We start from the raw sequence: 23,849 nt of genomic DNA, 5'->3' as shown, positions 1-23,849 counted from the left end.
ATAGAAAAGCAATTTTTGAGGCATAAAGCTAACCTGTAACAACCAATCTAGAGCTCAAGCTAGGCAGCTGGAGAAGCTAACACAATTGAGGATGTACATCTTTGAACTCTAAATTCTTTTTTATTGTTTCTAAACGCAAGCTCTCAACCAACCATGAAAAGAGTTTACATTACTCTTTGAAATCAGTGAGGCAAGAACAAATTACCAAAATGGATAAAGATTAGACAAAAGATTTATTCTTTCCTCAGGGCTGAATACTAATATGAGGGATGTCTTTGTTTCTTGGCAGAGAATGGATGCTGCAATATAAACCCTAGGTGCTTCCAGACAGTTTGGTTGCCTGCCTGGCTTTCCTTCTTCTGGTTGTGTCTGCAATTGCCAAGGGAGTGGTGGAAGACTTTCTGGAAGACACTTAGGTTCAACCAGACTCCTTAGATGGGTTAGTGACTACCTCAACTCCTAGGATCAATGATAGCATGTAGATATGGCTCTGACCTACATGTACCTGGGGTGTACTATGAATGTCTAAGAGAGTGTCATGAAACTTCTACTATGAAAATACTGTCTTCTGGAAGCTCTGACATGACTTGAGGAATAAAAGAGAGAAATATCCTTTGACATACATGTTGCCCAGGCCTCTCCTTCACATTTTTGGTGTCCAGGATAGCCTGTAGAAGAGGTGGTAAGCTAAGTTCTTTACCTTAATCACCTCAAAATAAATCTGAGAGGTGCATGTTAAAATATCCGTATTTTAAAGAGAAAATGGGTTTAAGGAAATCATTGGTTTGCTTAAAGACACATAAACTTTTGCAAGGTAGAGCTGATATTAAAACCCAGTAATATGTTCAAAGCTTTGCCCCTAACATGACACCATACTGAATGAATATGTCAGGGAGTTTGGAAGGAGGATACTAAGATGGTATTTCAAAAGTTGTTTCCAGAACTATGCATCTACAATATTATTATTTATAAGAAATATATATTCGATCATTCAGATAACCAAATTTTTTACTCACATATATTTAGTCTTCATCCACAGTTCCTGGCTCACAGCTTCTAAAACCCCTATAATTTCTTTTAAGTATTGAAAGTGATCAAGATGTCTTTTGTTATTTTAATGAGATAAATTTTGGAAACACCTAAGGATGGGGGCGGGTTACCAGGAGAACTAACTTTCAGTCCCACCTTCTGACTTCTGGGGACAAGAGTGGGGTTGGATGTTGGATCAATCCCAATGGTCAACAATGTAATCAGTCATGCCTAGGTAATATGACCTCCATAAACTCAAAAGGTCAGGGTTCGGGGTGAACGTTTAGAGGTGCTGGGAGAGTGACTGCTCAGAGAGAGGGTGGAAGCTCCAAGCCCTTTCCCCTTACCTCAACCTATATGTCTCTCCTGTTTCTGAGTTGTATCCTTTTATAGTAAACTGATAACCTAGTAAATAAAACATTTCTCTGAGTTCTGTGAATTGCTCTAGCAAATTAGTCAAATCTGAGGAGGATGTCTTGGGAATCTCTGATTATATAGCCAGTCAGTCAGAAGTACAAATTATAATCTGGACTTGTGACCATCATCTGAAGTAGGTGGAGGATTAGGGGGGAGTCTTGTAGGACTGAATCCTTAACCCATGGAATCTAATGCTATCTTTTGGTAAATACCATTAAATTCTCAGAAATTCTCAGAAACTGCTGATGTCCAAGAATTTCTTGGTGTTTTGTGAAGTTCACTTCTCCCATATAATGCAGATGTTGGAATTGATCCAAGAACCCCCAAATTGTACAAGAATAAATTTAATTAGCCAGTACTCTTGGTTGGAAGTAACAGAAACTCAATTCAAGCCAATTTAAGCCAGAAAAAAAATTGGTTTCTTTAACCCAAAAGCCCAAGGGGTAATAACTTCCAGAATAGAACTAGGTACTTAAATTGAAGTTTCCAGGAATCATTTTCTGCATGTATTAATTTACTAATATTGCTTTTTTTGTGTGTTGGTTTTAATTTGTAGGCTGGCTGTGTCTACATAATGGAGAAAATGAGTATTGATGGCACCAGATTTACACAGTCCTTGTAGTTCATAACCTCAAATGAATAAACAGCCTTCTCTCTTTGCTTATTCATAGCAATCCTTAAAAACGTTCTGTCTTCCTTTTATCACTTGCCCATCCTTAGACCAATCACTGTGTTTGAGGAGGAATACAATACTCTTGTTAGCCAGCCTGAGTCGCAGGTTCACTCTTAGTGGGACAGGTGAGGCCATGTGTTCCACAGCTCTGATTCTAAAAGTTACCCAAACAGGAGTCTGGGCAGATAAAGAAAGGTAAGAAAATAAATATGGTTACAAAAATTACTAAATACATAGGGCAGTCTCTGCTGTGGGTGCCTAAATGAAAGATGTGAGCAACCCAAAGCATATGAGAAAACATTGCTTGCTATCTAATTTTTTTTTTTTTTTTTTTTGCTTGCTATCTCATTGAACAAGAGATACAATATGTCCAAAATAGCTCCCTTGAAGAGAGTACACTTCTTGGACAAAAGAAATGTTTTCCTTCTTTTTTTTTTTAATATTTACTTATTTATTCATTCAGAGAGAGAGGCAGAGACACAGGAAGAGGGAGAAGCAGGCTCCATGCAGGAAGCCCAACTCGGGACTCAATCCCGGGTCTCCAGGGTCACACCCTGGGCTGCAGGCGGCGCCAAACCACTGCGCCACCAGGGCTGCCCGTTTTCCTTATTCTTAACATGTAAACCTATACTACTAAAATAATGATAACTCCCATCCCTGAGACATTAACTCACCTCATTACTCTGAAAACAAAAATCAGTTTAGGAGTAAGAGCTATGGGATGCCTGGGTGACTCAGCAGTTGAGTGTCTGTCTTTGGCTCAGGGCATGATCCTGGGTCCGGGAATGGAGTCCCTCATCGGGCTCCCCATGGGGAGCCTGCTTCTCCCTCTGCCTATGACCCTGCCTCTCTCTGTGTGTCTCTCATGAATAAGTAAATAAAATATTTTTTTTTAAAGGAGTAAGAACTATTATAATTATTTTATAGAGGGAAAAAAATGAGAGAAAAATGTCTTCATCCAAAGTCATTGCCTGATAGACTGAATGAATACAGGCAACCTTTATTTTAGAAACTCTCCTGACAGAGTAGCATCTGAGTGCCTACATCTGGATTCTGTCAAGTTCAGCATCCCCTCAGAGCTGTGTTTTTGGAAGACGATCTTAGCTTTCACCCTTTGAATTCTTCTCTCCAGCCTCTCCTTTCTGACTGGTCAGTGCTCAAGGGATCTTGGACTAAGAGCTTGTGGTTAGTGCTACAGGTGAACTAGGCCAGGGAGTCCTTTCTTGTCTCCATCCCATTCCCCTGCTTCCTCCAACCACATGAGGCACTAACCTCTAGACACTGCTCAACCAGCATCTCTTTTGTGCATTCTTCTATCACAGAACTTTTCTTATTTTTGTCCTATTTGTTTATATGCACATCCTTCACCATTTTCTCTCAGCCCCCCATTATTGACAAGATTAATGTTTATTCATTCTTATTTCTATAGCAGTTTTTACACTGCCTGACATATAGTAGGTACTCAACAAATGTTGGTTGAGTGAGAACTTGACCATTGTTTGTAAAGTAAAGTGATTCTCTGGTTAAGAGACAGGAGAGAATTCAGGGAATTTTTCTTTTGCAGAACTCAAAGTACTACAGATATCCTAAAGTTAATTAAATAGCTAAATGGATAATTTTATACTAAATTGAGTTTCATACTTGTTTTTATTATGGAAAAGTAGAAACAATATCAAAGGTTTCAATATTAAGGAAAGCCATAAGATTAAGATGAGAATGGGGGCCAAAAAACCTAGGTTCTATTATTGGCTGTTCTGGTGTCATTAATTAATAATGAATTACTTCAACTCTAACATAACAACCTAGTAGTTCTCACTTGGAATCACTCATGCATTTGCAGTTAAATATAGGGCTGTAGGCATCTGAGAGCTTGCCTCTGCTAGAAATTTAAATGGTTTACTTAATGACCCACAGTTGATGCTGAGCTGATGACCAGAGTGTCTGTCTGTGGCTTCTCCAGCATGGAAGTCTCAGGATGGTCAGATTTCTTACCTGCCAGTTGGCTTCTACCAGAACAAGCAGCACAACAGAGCCAGGTAGAAGCTGCATGAACTTTTCTGACCTAGTCTCAGGGATCACAAAGTGTCACTATTGGATTCTGTTGATCATAAGTGAGTCACTAATGCTGGCCTAGATTCAAGGGAAGGGGACAGAGAGTCTGAGAGAAATGTAGAAGAATTTGAGGACATGTTTAAATCTACCACATTAGCTCTACCACCTAGTATTTGAGCAGTATGTGGGAAAATTAGTCATTTGTGGTTTTTTCTATATAAAATAGGATCCTTATGAAGATTAAATAAGATGATGTAGGGACACCTGGGTGGCTCAGTGGTTGAGCATCTGCCTTTGGCTCAGGGTGTGATCCCAGGTCTGGGGATCCAGTCCTGCATCAGGCTCCTTGTGAGGAGCCTGCTTCTCCCTCTGACTATGTCTCTGCCTCTCTCTGTGTGTGTTTCTCATGAATAAATAAATTAAAAATCTTTTAAAAAATAAGATGATGTATGCTAAACACCTAGACCATAATAAACTCTCAGATGTTCTTTTATTGTTGGGAGAAAACTTTTTTTTTGGGGGGGGGACTCTTAAAACCAAGAAAATATCCAATAATTGTATTACCCTGAAAACTGGGAAAAGACCATTAGTCTCTTGTAGTTTTCTGTAAAAACTCCTTGTGGAGTACCATTGTCTAATTTTAACATAGCTTTAAAAGCACTAAATTCTAGCAATATTTTTGATTATCTAATCATTCCAAATTCTGATCAGCTGATCTAAATGTGAAACTTTTGAAACCCAACTCATTTGTACTTGCAAAAATGGTTTCCATATGTGTGCATGTATATCCATATGTGTGTATGTATTTATTGTGCTAATAATACATAACCTTACTATCCCACCAAAGAGATTAAAAAAAAAAAAAGTTTACCAGAAAAAATCTGTTAGTCATCGGCTGATACAACTTTGCATTACGCTAAAAAATACTAGAAGAGAGACGGATGGTTGATCTTCATTTAACACAAAAACAAGACTTTAAAGACTATCAGAGTTTTTGCTGAACTATCACATTGATTCAATAGCTAGACACATGATTAGTAAAGAATAGGAAAATCATGGGTGAAGATAATCATCCTTGTAATCAATCTTTTATAAATTCCCTGTACATAATTAATTTCAGACAATACTAGCCAGTGTTGTAATTTTCTCCCTGTTCTTTCCTTCCCCCAAGCCTAGAAATACTTGAAATTCAATACAAGAACTCTTGCCACAGAATTATATTAAAAAATTTAATTAATGGGAAATTCTGCATAGCATATATATCAACTACAAGAGAATTATTCTCTACAGAGATCCCATGGATTCCTGAGCAACCTCTGCTTATAGAGCCCATTCACCTAAATGACAATCTCTGACACATTGTCTTCCAGAGAAGCTGTGGCAAGACGTTGGTATGCAATTACTTTTATATTCAACTTCCCAGGACTTTCTGGAACTCTTCATGCAATGAATCTTGAAGCAATTGAGAATTTCCTCTTGGCTGTTGGCCTGGGGAGTCATCATCTCTCCACTCTAGTAGCCCTCACTCCATTTTTCTGGCTGTTACCTATTCACTCAACACCTTCTGGGAAGCCACTAAACAAGATAAACAATTGGCTCTAGAACCTGGAGAGGTATGAGAACTCTCTTTGCTATTGCTAAAGGAAAAGGAACTTAAACTCTTTGCTAATGATCACCATCTTGTTTCTCTCTATGATGACTTTCTTATCTTGGGCAGAGTAATGTCCTCTCCCCACTGGGTCTTCCAATGGCGTTACTACCTTTCTCATTCTTCCAATGCTCCCTTATAATACATTCTTTCAAAATAGTCTCATTTGAGGAGATATACTAGAGCATGCACAAATGGAAGAGAAAAAACTAGCTCCAATAATAATGATATCAGTGATGAAGTAATACAATCTAACCAATATTGAATATTAATGAGGCATAAATGAATTGACCAACAACCAAACTCTATTCTCAGCTCTCCTGGAAAGATTCCTGTCTTTACTGTCTTCCTTTAATCCTCAAATATTGGTTTCTTCTTTTTCTTTCTCTTTTCAATGCTGCTTCGCTTCATTAACCTACTATTTCTTTTGTTGACTGAGAATCATTGAGAAGGCTCTCAATGATTTGGAGGACAAACACTCTTCCTTCCTGTCCCCTTCCTATACAAAACATTTTCTTCAATAGGATATTTACTTCATCAGAGTTAGTTTTATTGTTTGAGAATATCCTTACAGATATGCGTGTGTGTGTGTCCTTGTAATATATATGAATTAAAGAATCAGATATTGGGATCCCTGGGTGGCGCAGCGGTTTGGCGCCTGCCTTTGGCCCAGGGCGCGATCCTGGAGACCCGGGATCGAATCCCACGTCGGGCTCCCAGTGCATGGAGCCTGCTTCTCCCTCTGCCTATGTCTCTGCCTCTCTCTCTCTCTCTCTGTGTGACTATCATAAATAAATAAATAAATTTATAAAAAATAAAAATAAAAATAAATTTAAAAAAAGAATCAGATATTATTTCGATGAGACAGTATGCTAAAAGAATTGGTTTATTTTATAAATCCAGACTACTTATTATTTGGAAAATTGTTAGATGATGGGCTCAGAAGATTTGAGACACTGAATATGACAACACATAGGATCGGTAGCTCATAAAATGTTCTGGAGATCATGGATACTGGTGACTTTAGAGAAAGGTTCTACAGAGAGATAGGAACTGTTGCATCCAATGTGGAAAACATTATGAATATGTGTGGAAAACATTATGAATATAAGTTGACAGGACTTTTCTACTGATATTTGCTCACCAGGATTGCACTAAGATTATGAAAAAAGATGGCTGAGTATAATTTTTCTTCCTTTATTCCTTCTGTATTTGAAGCGTAAAAGTTCCCAATTAATCATAGTTCTTACAGAGGTATCAGTTACTGCAATTTTCAGACCCCAAAGTCTTGATAATGAGGGACATTTTACAACCATATATATATATTTTAAATTTGATGCTAATTGCAGCCATTAATTCTTCCTCACATTTAAATAACATTTTGTGGGTTAATAATAAGCACTTGTTTTCTTTCTTTTCAGGTTAATGGAAACTTTTAAGGTATAGGGAACAATCTAAATGTGTATAAAACTATTTTTTTCAAAAAAAAACACAGCAGAGCAGAAATATACCTTAAAAATAATAGAAGTGTTCATATGCATCTTTCAGCTAGTTACTGTCTCCAGTTTATTTGCTTATTTTTAATGTTTAATTGTGGTAAAAACATAAAATAAAGTTTACCATCTTAACCATTTCTAACTGTACAGTTCAGTAGTGTTAACTGTAGTCACAGTGTTCTGCAACAGATTTTCAGAATTTTTTCATATTGCAAAACTGAAATTCTAAACCAACAACATTCCTTATTTCTCCTTTCCAAGTCCCTGGTAATCACTATACTACTTTCTGTTTCTATGAATTTGACTACTCTAGATACTTCATATAAGTGGAATCATTCCACATTTGTCATTTTGTGACTGGCTTATTTCACTTAGCACAATGTCCTCAAAATTCATCTATTCTGCAGCATGTGACAAGATTTCTTTCCTTTTTAAGGCTAAATAATATTTCTTTGTATGCATATACCACATTGATCATTGATGGATCTTTAGTTTGCTTTTACTTCTTGACTATTGTGAATAGTTCTCCAAATGGACATGGGTGTGCAAATATCTCTTTGTGATCCTGCTTTCAATCCTTTTGGATTTTTTTTGGATATATTGCTGGATTATACAGTAGTTCCATGGGATTACTGGGTCATATGATAGTTCTATGTTTACCATACTGTTTTTTGCCATAGCAGCTACTCCATTAATTTTTAATTTTTAGATTTTTTCTCCCAAGATTTTATTTAAATCCAACTTAATGTGTAGTATAGTATTGATTGCAGAAGTAGAATTTAGTGGTTCATTACTTACATAAAACACCCAGTGCTCATCACAACATATGCCCTCCTTAGTGCCCATCACCCACCTCCCCTACAGAAACTCTTAATTCTCTATAGCTAATGGTCACTTATAATTTGCCTCCCTCTCTGATTTTATCTTATTTTTTCCTTTCCCCAATATTCATCTGTTTTGTTTCTTAAATTCCACATATGAATGAAATCATATGGTATTTGTCTTTTTCTGACTGACTTATTTTGATTGGCATAATACAATCTAGTTCCAGCCACATAATTGCAAATGGCAAGATTTCATTATTTATGATGGCTGAATAATATTCCATTTACATATAAACCACATCTTCTGTATCCATTCATCTGTTGATGGACATTTGGACTCTTTCCATAATTTGGCTATTGCTGATGTGATGTGATGAACATTGGGGTGCATATACCCCTTCAAATCTGTGTTTTTATATCCTTTGCACAAACACCTAGTAGTGCAATTGCTGGGTCATAGGGATGTTATATTTTTAACTTTTAGAAGAAATTCCATCTGTTCTCCAGGATGGTTGCACTAATTTCATTCCCATCAACAGTGTAAGAGGTTCCCCTTTCTCCACATCCTTACCAATAAGTTGTTTCCTAAGTTGTTAATTTTAGCTGTTAAGTGTGAGGTGGTATCTCATTGTGGTTTTGATTTGTATTTCCCTGATGATGAGTGATGTTGAGCATTTTTTCATGTGTCTGTTAGCCATTTGTATGTCTTCTTTGGAGAAATATCTGTTCATGTCTTCTGACCATTTCTTAACTGGATTATTTATTTTGGAGGTGAGTTTGATAAGTTCTTTTTTTTTTAAGATTATTTATTTATTCATTCATGACAGACACAGAGAGAGAGAGAGGCAGAGACACAGGCAGAGGGAGAAGCAGGTTCCACGCAGGGAGCCCGATGTGGGACTCCATCCCGGGACCCCGGGACCACGCCCCAGGCCGAAGGCAGGCACCAAACCGCGGAGTCACCCAGGGATCCCCTGATAAGTTCTTTATAGATTTTGGGTACTAGTCCTTTATGTGATACATCATTTGCAAATATCTTCTCCCATTCCGTAGACTGCTTTTGAGTTTTACTGATTGTTTCCTTCATTGTGCTGAGCTTTTTATCTTGATGAAGTCCCAATAGTTCATTTTTGCTTTTATTTCCCTTGCCTCCAGAGACATGTCTAGTAAGGAGTTGCTAGGGCCAAGGGGTCAAAGAGGTTGCTGCCTGTGTTTTCCTTTAGGATTTTGATAGTTTCCTGTCTCACATTTAGGTCCTTCATCCATTCAGAATTTATTTTTGTGTATGGTGTAAGAAGATGGTCTGGTTTCATTATTTTGCATGTGGCTGTCCAGTGTTCTCAACATCATTTGTTGAAGAGACTCTCCTTTTTCCATTGCATATTCTTTCCCGTTTTGTCAAAGATTAGTTATGGGTCCATTTCTGGGTTCTCTATTCTGTTCCAATGATCTATGTGTCTATTTTTGTGCCAGTACCATACTGTTTTGATGATTACAGCTTTATAATACAAGCTTGAAGTCCAGAATTGTGATGCCTCCAGCTTTAGCTTCCTTTTTCAACATTACTTTGGCTATTCAGGGTCTTTTCTGGGTTCATACAAATTTTAGAATTATTTGTTCTAGCTCCGTGAAAAATACTAGTGGTATTTTGATAGGGATGGCATTGAATGTGTACATTGCTTTGGGGAAGTGTAGACATTTTAACAGTATTTGTTCTTCCAATACATGAGCACGGAATGTTTTTCCATTTCTTTGTATCTTCTTCAGTTGCTTTCATAAGAATTCTATAGTTTTTACCTCTTTGGTTAGGTTTATTCCTAGGTATCTTATGGGTTTTGGAGCAATTGTAAATGGGATTGATTCCTTAATTTCTCTTTCTGCTGCTTCATTACTGATGTATAGAAATGCAACAGATTTCTCGATGTTGATTTTATATCTTGTGACTGCTGAATTCATATATCAGTTCTACCAATTTTTGGTGAAGTCTTTGGGGTTTCTACATAGAGCATCATGTCATCTGTGAAGAGTGAAAGTTTGACTTCTTTGTTGATTTGGATACCTTTTTTTGTTGTCTGGCTGCTGTGGCTAGGACTTCTAGTACTCTGTTGAACAACAGTGGTGAGAGTGTACATCCCTGTCATGTTCCTGACCTCAGTGGAAAAGCTCTCAATTTTTACCCACTGAGGATGATATTAGCTGTGGGTCTTTTGTATATGAGCTTTATGATGTATATGGCCTTCTGTCCCTACTTTCTTGAGGGTTTTTATCGAGAAAAGATGCTGTATTTTTTCAAATGCTTTTTCTGCATCTATTGAGAGGATCATATGGTTCATATCATTTCTTTTATTAATGTGGTATATCACATTGATTGATTTGATATCGAACCACCACCCCTGCACCCCAGGAATAAATCCCACTTGATCATGGTGCATAATCCTTTTAATGTACTGTTGGATTTGATTAGCTAGCATCTTTTTGAGAACTTTTATGACCATGTTCATCAGGGATATTTGTCTGTAATTCTCTTTTTTTAGTGGGGTCTTTGTTTGGTTTTGGAATCAAGCTAATGCTGGCCTCATAGAATGAGTTTAGAAGTTTTCCTTCTATTTTTATTTCATGGAACAGCTTCAGAAGAATAGGCATTAATTCTTTGAAAGTCTGTTAGGGGAGGCACCTGGGTGATTCAGTCAGTTAAGTGTTTGCCTTCAGCTCACGTGAGGCTCAATCCCAGGACCCTGGGACTCCCTTCTCAGATGGGAGTCTGCTTCTCTCTCTCTCTCCTTCCCTCTCTCTCTCCCTCTCCTGTCCGCATGTGATCTCTCTCTCTCAAATAAATGAATAAATAAAATCTCAAAAAATAAAAAAGATAAGTCTGGTGGAACTCCCCTGAGAAGCCATTCTCAGGGAATGAGACCCTAGACCCTAGACTCTCATTTTTTGGGAGATCTTTGATTATTGATTCAACTTCTTTGCTGGTTATAGGTCTGTTCAAATTATCTATTTCTTCCTGTTTCAGTTTTGATAGTTTATATGTTTCTAGGAATTTATCCACTTCTTCCAGATTGCCCAATTTTTGGCATATAATTGCTCATAATATTCTTTTATAATTGTGTGTATTTCTGCTGTTGTCGGTTGTGATCTCTCCACTTTTATTCATGATTTTATTCATTTGGGTTCTCTCTTTTTGATAAGTCTGGGTAGGAGTTTATCAATTTTATTGATTCTTTTTTTTATTTCTTTTTATTGGAGTTCAATTTGCCAACATATAGCATAACACCCAGTGTTCATGCCATCAAGTGCCCCCCTCAGTGCCCGTCACCCAGTCACCTCAACCCCCCGCCCACCTCCCTTTACACCACCCCTTGTTCGTTTCCCAGAGTTAGGAGTCTCTCATGTTCTGTCTCCCTTTCTGATATTTCCCACTCAGTTTTTCTCCTTTCCCCTTTATTCCCTTTCACTATTTTTTATATTCCCCAAATGAATGAGACCATATAATGTTTGTCCTTCTCCGATTGACTTATTTCACTCAGCATAATACCCTCCAGTTCCATCCACGTCGAAGCAAATGGTGGGTATTTGTCGTTTCTAATGGCTGAGTAATATTCCATTGTATACATAGACCACATCTTCTTTATCCATTCATCTTTCGATGGACAATGAGGCTCCTTCCACAGTTTGGCTATTGTGGACATTGCTGCTATAAGCATCGGGGTGCAGGTGTCCCAGCGTTTCACTGCATCTGTATCTTTGGGGTAAATCTCCAGCAGTGCAATTGCTGGGTCATAGGGCAGATCTATTTTTAACTCTTTGAGGAACCTCCACAAAGTTTTCCAGAGTAGCTGTACCAGTTCACATTCCCACCAACAGTGCAGGAGGGTTCCCCTTTCTCCACATCCTCTCCAACACTTGTTGTTTCCTGTCTTGTTAATTTTCCCCATTCTCACTGGTGTGAGGTGGTATCTCATTGTGGTTTTGATTTGTATTTCCCTGATGGCCAGTGATGCAGAGTATTTTCTCATGTGCATGTTGGCCATGTCTGTGTCTTCCTCTGTGAAATTTCTGTTCATGTCTTTTGCCCATTTCATGATTGGATTGTTTGTTTCTTTGCTGTTGAGTTTAATAAGTTCTTTATAGATCTTGGATACTAGCCCTTTATCTGATAGGTCATTTGCAAATATCTTCTCCCATTTTGTAGGTTGTCTTGTAGTTTTGTTGACTGTTTCTTTTGCTGTGCAGAAGCTTCTTATCTTGATGAAGTCCCAATAATTCATTTTTGCTTTTGTTTCTCTTGCCTTCATGGATGTATCTTGCAAGAAGTTGCTGTGGCCAAGTTCAAAAAGGGTGTTGCCTGTGTTCTCTTCTGGGATTTTGATGGAATCTTGTCTCACATTTAGATCTTTTATCCATTTTGAGTTTACCTTTGTGTATGGTGTAAGAGAATGGTCCCTCAACTTTATGGTCAACTAATATTTGACAAAGCAGGAAAGACGATCCACTGGAAAAAAGTCTCTTCAATAAATGGTGCTAAGAAAATTGGACATCCACATGCAGAAGAATGAATTTTATTGATTCTTTCAAAGAACTAGCTCCTAGTTTCATTGATCTGTTCTTTTTTTTTTTTTTTTCATTTCTATATCACTTATTTCTGCTCTAATCCTCTTCCCCTTCTGCTCATTTTAGGCTCTTTTGCTGTTCCTTTTCTAGCTCCTTTGTGTGAAGGTTAGGTTGTATATTTGAGACTTTTCTTGCTTCTTGAGGAAGGCCTGTATTGCTATATACTTCCCTCTTATGACTGCCTTTGCTACATCCCAAAGGTTTTGGACTGTCGTGTTTTCATTTTCATTAATTTATATATATTTTTTTATTTCTTCTTTAATTTCCTGATTAACCCATTCATTTTTCAGTCTGATGTTCTTTAATCTCCATTTATTTGTGGACTTTCCAAATGTCTTCTTGTGGTTCACTTCAAGTTTCATAGTGCTGTGGTCTGAAAATATGCATGGTATGATATCAGTCTTTTTGTACTGGTTGAGGTCTGCTTTGTGACCCCGTGTGTGATCCATTCTGAGAATGTTCCATGTACATTCGAAAAGAGTGCTGCTTTAGGAGGAAATGCTCTGAATATATCTGTTAAGTTCATCAGATTCAGTGTGTCATCCAAAGCCATTATTTATTTGTTGATCTTCCTCTTAGATGATCTGTCTGGTGCTGTGAGTATTAAAGCCCTCTACTATTAGTGCATTATTATTAATGAGCTTTAAGTTTGTTATTAATTGATTTATATTTGACTGATCCCAAGTTGGGGCATAAGTATTTACAATTGTTAGGTCAACTTGTTGGATAAACCTCTTTATGATGATATAATGCCCTTCTTCATCTCTTATTACAGTCTTTGGTTTAAAATCTAGTTTGTCTAATACAAGTATGGCTACACCGGCTTGTAGATTATCTTTGTTCCTTTCTAGTCTTTGTTGCTTTTAGTCTCTCTTTCCCGCGCCAAGGGTCCCCTTTAATTTTTCTTCCAGAGCAGATTTAGTGTTCATGAACTCCTTTAGTTTTTGCTTGTCTTGGAAACTCTATCTCTCCTTCTATTCTGAATAACAGCCTTGCTGGATTTAGTATTCTTGGCTGTATATTTTCCCCATTTAGCATGTTGAGTATATCATGCCACTTTTTTTCTGGCTTGTCAAGTTTCTGTGGACAGGTCTGCTGCTAACCTTATGTGTCTACCCTTGTAGGTTAAAGAATCTTGTAGGATCTTTTGTCCCTAGCTGCTTTCCAGAATTTTCTCTTTGTATTTTGCATGTTTCATTATAATATGTCTTGGTGTCAACCTGTTTTTTGTTGATTTTCAGAGTTCTCTATGATTCTTAGACTTGAATGCCTATTTCCTTCTGAAGATTAGGGAAGTTCTCAGCTATAACTTGTTCAATTAAACCTTCCACCCCTATTTCCCCACTTTTCTTCTTGGACTCCTATGATACAGATATTATTGCACTTTGTGGAATCACTGGGTTCCCTAAGACTATATTTGTGATCTAACAGCATTCTTTCAGTTTTCTTCCCAGCTTCATTATTTTCCATAATTATATCTTCTTTTAGAAAGATTATGGATTTTTGTTCCTCTACTTCTTCCATACTCATGGTGATTACATCCAGTCAGTTTTACATTTCTGTTATAACATTTTTTTGTTTCAGCCTGACTAGTTTTTAGGTCTTTTTATCTCTGCAGCAAGGGTTTCTCTGGTGTTTTTTCTGCTTCATTCAAGTCCAGTTAGTATTCTCATGACTATTGTTCTAAATTCTTGTTCAGATATATTGCTTTTATCTCTTTTGAGCAAATCTCTGGCTGTGATTTCTTCTTGATCTTTCTTCAGGGGAGAATTTCTCTGTCTTATCATTATATCTAGGTTTCTGTCTTTTACATGCTATGATAGCTTGTTATATTTACTGTTCCTGAGAGAAATACTATATTAGGAAGTGGTCATGCACTGTCCAGGACCTGGAACCTCAGGAAATGTTTTTGGTATATGCTGGCAGCTACACCATTTTAAAATATCACCACCAGTGCACAATGTTCCAATCCCTTTGTATCCTCACCAACACTGATTATTTTCTGTTTTTTTTTTCAATAGTTGGCATCTGAATAGGTCTGAAGTGATACCTCATTGTGGTTTTGATTTACATTTCTCTAATTATTAGTGATGTTGAACATCTTTTCGTATGTTTGTTGGCCATTTTTATATTGTCCTTATAGAAAGACCTATTCAACTCTTTTGTCTTTTTTAAAATTGAGATTATTTTTTGTCTGTTGTTGTTATTCTTTCTAGTTATAGGAGTTCTCTGTGTATTCTAGATATTAATCTCTTTTCTGATATCTGATTTGCAAAGATTTTCTCACATTCTGTGGATTGCCTTTTTACTCTATTTGTGTCCTTGAATGCTCAGCAGATTTAAAGTTCCATTTGCCTATTTTTGCTTTTGTTTCCTGTTCTTTTTGTATATCCAGGAAATTATGGCCAAATTCATTGTCATGAAACTTTTCTCTTATACTTTCTTATAAGAGTTTTATGATCTTGGGTCTTACATTTAGACCTTTAATCCATTTTGAGTAATTTTTGTATATGGTATAAAATAAAGGTTCAGTTTCATTCTTTTGCATATGGATATCCAGTTTTCTTATCACCATTTGTTGAAGAGACTATTTCCCATTGAGTGCTCTTGATATCTTTGTCAAAAATCATTTGACTGTATATGCGAGGATTCATTTCTATACTCCAGTTTGTTTCTAAATGAATTCAAATCTACCACAGTTAGGCAACTCTTTGTATATAGATAAAACGCACAGCCTCTTGTATCAGTCTGCATGAGTGTAAGTACCCCAGCATTTATTAACTATATGACATTACATAATTTATCTTTCTGTGCCTCACTTTCTTTATTTGTAAAACAGAAATAATGATAGTACCTCCTGCACAATGGGATTATAGAGATTAAATAAGTAAAACTTGTTAGAAAAGTCCTGATACATAGAAAGTACTCAAAAAATCTTAGCTATTATTTTTGCTTAAATTTGCCTTCCTTGGGCAGCCCTGGTGGCTCAGTGGTTTAGCGCCACCTTCAGCCCAGGGCTTGATCCTGGAGACCCGGATGGAGTCCGGCGTTAGGCTCCCGGCATGGAGCCTGCTTCTCCCTCTGCCTGTGTCTCTGCCTGTCTCTCTCTCTCTCTCTCTCTCTCTCTCTCTCTCTGTCTCATGAATAAAAACAAACAAACAAACAAAAAATTTGCCTTCTTCATAATTTTAATAGGCACATCCAGTACAATTATAGCTCCCTAAAGATCTTCAGACCATAGCAATTCTCTCAATTCTAGATGCCAACACTATTCATACCTACTGTGCATTCTCTATTGGTGTTCCAACACCAGGGGTTTATTTTTTATCTTAACCTCATAAAACCACTTACTTGTAACCCTTCTATGCATCTCACACTTTCCCTGAATATAGGAAATAAAGAAAGATCAATATTAGGAAAATACAAAAGAAGGTAAAGGTCTCTGTAGTTTCTCAAAGTTGGTATTCAGTATATATTGATCTGTGAACCTGAAATAGGTTTGAAAAAGATCAGAGACTTTCCCCCCCTTTTCTGTAGTCCATTGTGAAATGACTAAGGTCAGATGGAGAATGTGAGGGGATAGAGGAAAACTAAAGTCTTATAGGACAGCTTAATTTGAAATTCACAGGCAGCTACCACAAAAATGTCCCTGGTTTTTTAGAGAGCTGCACTGTTTAAATCCTCATCTGATTGGTACCACTGCTTGCATAAGGAGAGAACAAGCTTATGTGAAATTAAAAGGAGTATATTCAACAACTATGTTGTATACCTAACACTAATGTAACATCATGTATCAACTCTAAAAAACAAACAAACAAATATGAGTGTATTAACTATACTAGCAGCAGAACAATTCAGAATAAGTAAAATCATAGTAAATCTAAGGAAAATTGTATAAATCTAAGCAAAAGTAAGTGTTAACATTGGTGCCATACAATGTAGTCTGGTGCAGCTGGGGTTAGCCGTATCTCTGTACTTTTGGTTCTTTCAGATTAATTCTTTCTGTTAGAACTTATGTTCTTTTCATTACCTTTTGATCTCTTTCCCTTTCTATAATAAAAGACCTCTGGAAAACCAGAAGTATAAACGTTGTTTATAAAAATTTTTCTTGTTCCAATATTAATGCAAATTAACTAACTATGCCTGAGAGATCAGTGTCCAACTGATCTCAATATTAAAAAAAAACTCAGCCATATTGCAGTTTTAATTAAATTGATAGCTATCTTTAGTTCACATTATTTTATCCTGGAAAAGACAAAAATGTTTAAAGTGGATATTAAATATTAAGAAAGCTTTTATTCTTAATATACTTAATACAGTATTTATCAGCATGTAATTATCAAATATGGAAGGTTAATAATTTTTTAAAACCTTGGAACATAATGATTTCATTGTCAGGAAAAACTTCCATGGATATTTTTAAAAGCAGGGATTCCTGGGTGGCGCAGCGGTTTGGCGCCTGCCTTTGGCCCAGGGCGCGATCCTGGAGACCCGGGATCGAGTCCCACGTCAGGCTCCCGGTGCATGGAGCCTGCTTCTCTCTCTGCCTGTGTCTCTGCCTCTCTCTCTCTCTCTCTGTGTGACTATCATAAAAAAAAAAAAAAAAAATTTTTAAAAAAGCAAAGACTATAATTGAATATTGTTTTTGTTTCTTTTTTATAATTTTTTTTTAAATTTTTATTTATTTATGATAGTCACACAGAGAGAGGAGAGAGGCTGAGACACAGGCAGAGAGAGAAGCAGGCTCCATGCACCGGGAGCCCGACGTGGGACTCGATCCCGGGTCTCCAGGATCGCGCCCTGGGCCAAAGGCAGGCGCCAAACCGCTGCGCCACCCAGGGATCCCTGAATATTGTTTTTGAAAAGAGAAAAACTTGCAGAATTATTCGAAAGACTAGCAAGATACTTCATTCATCTTTCAAAAGTTTCTCTGATAGAAATAAAGAGCATGTATTCTACAGTTTGACTCAAAACCTGTAGACTCATTTATAGGCTTCTATTGTTTCTGTGAGTAAAATAAACTCAGAAGTGGGAAAGTCGCATGTTATTTCAAATCACATCTTGTATCACATCTTGTATGTGTATGTATCACATGCATGCATGTGAGGAATCATAACTTACTTTTGGTGCCCTCCCCCCTTTTCTCAATCTAATTCTTGTTTATATAGTCAGCCAGATGCACGGGAAGCACATCTAAGGGACACATTAAATATTTAAATAAGTGAGTTGTTTTCTTCCCTTTTGTTTTCTGGGGAAAAAAAGTTTTCAACCATTTTTTTCTGTTAAGATTGGATTTAGATAGGATCTAGAAAAGATGTCATATAGTCATTGATCCAAGTTAATCAATTTTAAAGGTGTATTTCTATATGTAAAAAGAATAATATTGTGCTGCAACTTGGTCCTCAGTTATTCCTGTTTCCAGATTATGACAGGGCTCCCACATTAAGAGCTGTATGTACTTGGCAGACCCAAATCAAGTGTTTCTTTCAAGGGGTGGAGAGGACAGTTCATCCACAATTAAGGTTGTGCCACTGGGCTTAGTGCTATGGGGAAAAAGAAGACTATGATGTAGAGGTCTCTTCCAGGGAGGAAGAAAAGAAAAAAGTCTCTCCTCTTCCAAAGAAAGATAGTTAGAGGTTGGATATTCAACTCCTGGAGTGCCTCTTTGAGACAAGATGCAGATGGGAATAGCTAGAATGTCACAATGGACTTTCCAGTTACATTTCACTACATACTAATCAGAGACCACTTCAGACCATCCACCAGGTGGCAAAGACCATTAGAAAATAATTAGTAAATGCCAAAGGGCCACATTGCTAAGAGTACTTTCCCCTACAGACGTTATCTTGAGTTTTTCTACTCAAGGAACATTCCTAGTAGAGAGCTGATCTTTGAATCAACAATATGTATATATATATTTTAAGATTTTATTTATTCATTCATGAGAGACACAGAGTCAGAGACATAGGCAGTGGGAGAAACAGACTCTCTGTGGGGAGCCCGACGTGGGACTCGATGCAGGGACTCCAGGATCAGGCCCTGAGCTGTAGGCAGACACTCAACCAGTGAGCCACCCAGGTGCCCCTGAATAGACAAAATATTTACCTGAACACGACTATTTCATCTGGAAGTTCTTTTAATTGGCAAGTTAAAGGGTCTCTTGTTCTGCCACTGTACACCTAAAAATGGTTGTATTTTACCATAATCTTTAAAAATTCAAACTTAAATTTTTGAAGTGTCTGTTGTTCTTTCACCTACTTCCCAACCCAGTCATAGGATATAAAGGAATTTTCCTTCTTCACATACATAATAATACAACTATAACCTTGAATACCCCCCTCACTCAGAGATATACACACGTACCTTCTATTAAAATTTATAAGGCTTTTCCATCCTAGGACCCTTTACAAACTATCCTTTCTTTTAAGGGTTCCTATTGTAAGTGAAATATCTCCAGGATTTGAGTTCACACCTGAAATGTGATCTGGTACTGGATTTGTTTCTTCTGAGTCCCTCACAGTCACATAATTATATTTACTCACATCTCACTAATAAATATAAAAACATAATTGAGCCCAGGCCTGTACTCTGACTTGTCCTCCCTACAAATCCCCAAATCTAGAGTCTCTGGGGAAGTGTACATATCACATTCCAAAGGAACTTGTAAGATGGTTGGTTCCACAAACTGTTTTAATAATTATATAAACTTTTCTCACTATTTCTCCATCCCTAATATATACTGGTAGCCAGTTCCCCAAATTCCTGCTTTTTTCACATATGTAACTATTACCAACCATGTCAAAAACCTCTATCTCTTGGGATGCCTGAATGCTTCAGTGGGTTAAGCATCTGCCTTCACTCAAGTCCTGATCTCAGGGTCCTGGAATTGAGCCACACATGTAATTCTTCCTCTGCCCTGCCCACCACTCATGTCCTCTCTCTCTCTCTCTCTGAAATAAATAAATAAAATCTTTTTTTTTTTTTTTTTATTCATGATAGTCATAGAGAGAGAGAGAGAGGCAGAGACACAGGCAGAGGGAGAAGCACGCTCCATGCCAGGAGCCCGACGTGGGACTCGATCCCAGGACTCCGGGATCGCGCCCTGGGCCAAAGGCAGGCGCCAAACCGCTGAGCCACCCAGGGATCCCAATAAATAAAATCTTAAAACAAAAACAAAAACAACCCTCTATCCCTACATAAAAGCAAGTAAATTGAACTGAATGTGAAGCCAGATTAGACTGTACCATTCATGAACTATGTGACTGGGCAATTACTTATCTCTTTGATTTTTAATTTTTTCCTCCATAAAATGAGGATAATTTAAATTCTTGAGGTTTATTGTGAGGATGAAATAAAATAATGAATACAGAGTACTTAGTCATTATATTTTGCTATTGTATCTCCTTAGCCCCTCTCATTTCTATTTCTTTTTTTTTTTTTTTAAGATTTTATCTATTTACTCATGAGAGACAGAGAGAGAGAGAGGGGCAGAGACACAGGCAGAGGGAGAAGCAGGCCCCACGCAGGGAGCCCAATGCGGGACCCAACCCCGGGACCCCAGGATCACTGGGGATCACCCTGAGCTAAAGGCCGCACTAAACCTCTGAGCCACCAGGGCTGCTCCCTCTCATTTCTATTTCTGATATGATATAATTGTAAATAAATTTCACTGTACTTTCAACATTTTCTTCTGGTCTTTTCCAGAGTACCTACTATGGACCAGATAAAATGCTAACTTCTAGTGATCTGAAAATGAGTAAGACACAGATAGCTCAAGACGTTTTGGGTAGCAGAAAAAACAAACAAGTGTTCCAAAAGCCCAAAATGAGGAACAACTGAATCTTCCCAGAGTGGGAGGAGGGTGGAGGAAGACTTTTTAAGAGAAAACATTTGAGTTGTGCAAAGGGGAGAGTACAGGCAGCTTATGGTGTGCTCCTTGGGCCTCTTCCTTATGAAGAGGGTGCCAAAGGTATCCATGAATCTCTGGACTGCAGGTGAAAACCTGCTTTCTTTAGATGGAGGATGAAACACAGGATGTTTCTCCTCCTCATGGGGAAATAAAGTTGTTGTTGTTCCCTTATTCATGCGTGTTTCTCCTTTCTTTTATTTATTCAATGTGACAGATACTAGGGATAGAGAGAGAAAAAAAACTCAGTCTAGTAAAAGAGACAAGAAAACAAAATGAGACCTCTAACAGAAATTCTTAAGGGGACTTGGGGAGCAGTGTTAGGGTGACCAACTTTTCCAGTTCACCTTCTATCCCTGATTTAGCAATGAAAAAGAAACCCCTCAGTCCTGTTCAAACTGGGATAGTTGGTCCCCTGCTTCCAGGCCAGAATGGACTCCCCTCATGCAGCCTGGGGTAGGGCGTGGGAGTATGGTCATTCTAATAATTCATCATTCTAATAATGTCCAGCATAAATTTAATGAAATACTGGATGGATGAGAACATTCAAAACCTTTGTTAAGTGAGGGATCCCTGGGTGGCGCAGCGGTTTGGCGCCTGCCTTTGGCCCAGGGCGCGATCCTGGAGACCCGGGATCGAATCCCACATCAGGCTCCCGGTGCATGGAGCCTGCTTCTCCCTCTGCCTATGTCTCTGCCTCTCTCTCTCTCTCTCTGTGACTATCATAAATAAATAAAAATTAAAAAAACAAACAAACAAAACTTTTGTTAAGTGAATTAATTTAGCACATGGGAACAACATTACATTGAGTGTTTAGGAAAATTCCGGTGCTCACAGTTCCCAGAACTGTATGAAGATTAGGTGATTTAAATACTTCTGAGCACCTGTCGTCTGAAAAGATCATTCTGACAAAGTCATTACCTACAATAAGCTTATAGTTCAATAAAAGATAAAGCTGTGTATAAAAATCTTGATAGCATAAGGTAGAGACAACCTGAAAGCTTATCTGGGTTTCAGATAAGGAGTAGCTTTGGAGACCGAGGGACAAGGGACGACTGCCTAGAATGAGTGTGGGAGAACAAAGGAGAATAGAGAGAGGATGGGAAAGAAGGCTCTCTGGTGGAGAAGCAAGAACAACTCCACAGAAACAAAGCAAAAAAGTCACCTGGCACCATGGGCCCCAGTACAACTGAAGTGTGGGATGGAGAAACTCTGTCCATAACTGTCCATACTCTCCTACACGCTTAACTTTGTCTCCCTCAAAATCTCTCACTCCTGCAAAAAGTTTCCCAGGAACTATGAAAATGTGCTCATTTGGAGTTGGTTGGACTATGGTTATGCTTTTTGTGTAGAGTCAATATACTAGGGTGTTTGTGGCCTGAAGCTTTCTTTGCAGTGCTATCAGGGGTTGAGTTGAGCAGGTTGTGGATGCATTAGTAACTATCACCAATGTGTTGTTTATTAACCACTTTCTTTTTCAAGCTGATTCTGAATGATAATTGGTAGCAAAATCCAAGTTTCTGCATTTCTTTTTTTCCAGTTGGTAGTGCTGTGAACTCCCATAAACTCAACCACACCATTCACTGTTGCTTCTCCCTTGGCTCCCCTCCTCCAACGTTTGCTACCACAAAATATAGTTAGTGTTCATGTCTCATTTCTCAGCAAAATTATGAGCTGTGTAGAGTGAATTCACATTAATAATATTTTAGCAAACAACACTTTGAAGAGTCTACAGACCATTTACCAAGGAAACTAAATTATTGCAAATACTTGTGTCAAAATAAATGAACCAAGGCTTTTCTGATGTAATAGCCCAACATTTTATTATGGGTATAACAACTCTCTGATCTCTAAAATTTAGCAATCCTCATTAGATTCTTTCTTCACTAGAGAAAGTAAAAAATGTTCCCCTATAGATTTTTCCATAACTGTTAATAGTAGAATAGGGCATTTTTTTCCTAAAGTAATTCAAACTAATATGAAATCCTTTTCTAATACAAAATTGTCTTTAGAACACCTTAGAATTATTGTAAACCATAAGTAGAATTTATTAAGGTTATGAATCAAAGAGAAATGTTGTGTGTTCTTGTTGCCATTAAAAAAAATTTAGAGGTTAATCTTTTCCCCATTTTTTGGCTTAGCCATGACTCTGGCTTTTTTTCTCTCCTAATAGGTTCTCTTTGGTTCCAAGGCATTCCCAGCTGCTGACACAGTCACAAATTCTGTCTGAATAGGAGGGTGACCTTTTCAGAGAGGAGTCAATGTTTGTAAGCTAAAATACAAAGGAAGGCGGAAAAAAAGTTCACTGAGCGACTGTGCACTGGAGGAAGAAAGCTTGTTCCAAACAACCCCTCTCCGTCCCTACTCCAACTGGCACGCAAGTGTCCCACGTCCATCCCCATTCCTCCCTGACCTTACTGGCCAGGTAGATCTGTCTGCTGCAGACACAGTCTGCGCAGGCTCTTTGATGTCTGAAATTCTGCCTCCGTGTCTGCTTGTCTCTTGCAGGGAAGAAGCAGCATCTGGCACCTCGGCTCTGTGAAACATCAATGACTGCTCCTGGGAAGGGGAATCAAGAAGCAGCCGACCTGCCTTAGGAAGGCAAGTGACCTGGGTTACTCCTACCCACTGCCAGTCACATCGATTTTTCTGCATATGACCAGATGTCCTCAATTCCCCAGGCCTGAATACACTTAACCTTCCTTCTCCAAACTGCTTTATATTCCTTACCCACCTCCTTCTCCCTCCATTCTCAGCTCTTAAAAAAAAAAAAAAAAAAAAAATCACAGACACTGCAGTTGTCACACATCTTCTGACTTTTCATCAGAGCTTTGCGTACCCCTTTCAAATATTATTCTCTTCCTTTCTCTCTCTCTTTATTTAACTTCACAATTTTGCTTTCTGGCAACCGACCAAAGATTTCTCTGTGCAACTTAAAAGAAATATTACAAGACAAACCCTCTCCTGGTACAAGAGCTACAAAATTATTTGCATATGTAATCTCATCCTGTACCTCCTGCTAGCCTGGGACTCTTCATCTCCAATCCTCATGGTGTAACAAAAGAATAAATTATGGTACTACTGATAGAACATTAAACTGACAATCTTCTGAGGCACTGGCAGTTTTAATGGAAACCAAAGAAAATTCAAGATTATACATTTTCTTGTAAATGTATTTCTTTCTCCTGTC

At 37.9% G+C, this 23,849-nt stretch overlaps 1 long non-coding RNA gene across 1 annotated transcript; it reads left to right on the top strand.

Moving 5' to 3' along the window:
- The first annotated feature begins 230 nt into the window (after positions 1 to 230).
- LOC111098338 lies at positions 231 to 23,332 on the top strand. Its single transcript, XR_005367443.1, has 3 exons — positions 231 to 439; positions 22,833 to 22,926; positions 23,168 to 23,332. It is a non-coding gene; the product is annotated as an uncharacterized LOC111098338 (long non-coding RNA).
- Positions 23,333 to 23,849: the final 517 nt, after the last annotated feature.

The sequence above is a fragment of the Canis lupus genome, chromosome 12 (genome assembly GCF_011100685.1).
Source record: "Canis lupus familiaris isolate Mischka breed German Shepherd chromosome 12, alternate assembly UU_Cfam_GSD_1.0, whole genome shotgun sequence".
NCBI lineage: Eukaryota > Metazoa > Chordata > Mammalia > Carnivora > Canidae > Canis > Canis lupus.
This window is presented reverse-complemented; position numbering and strand designations above follow the sequence as displayed.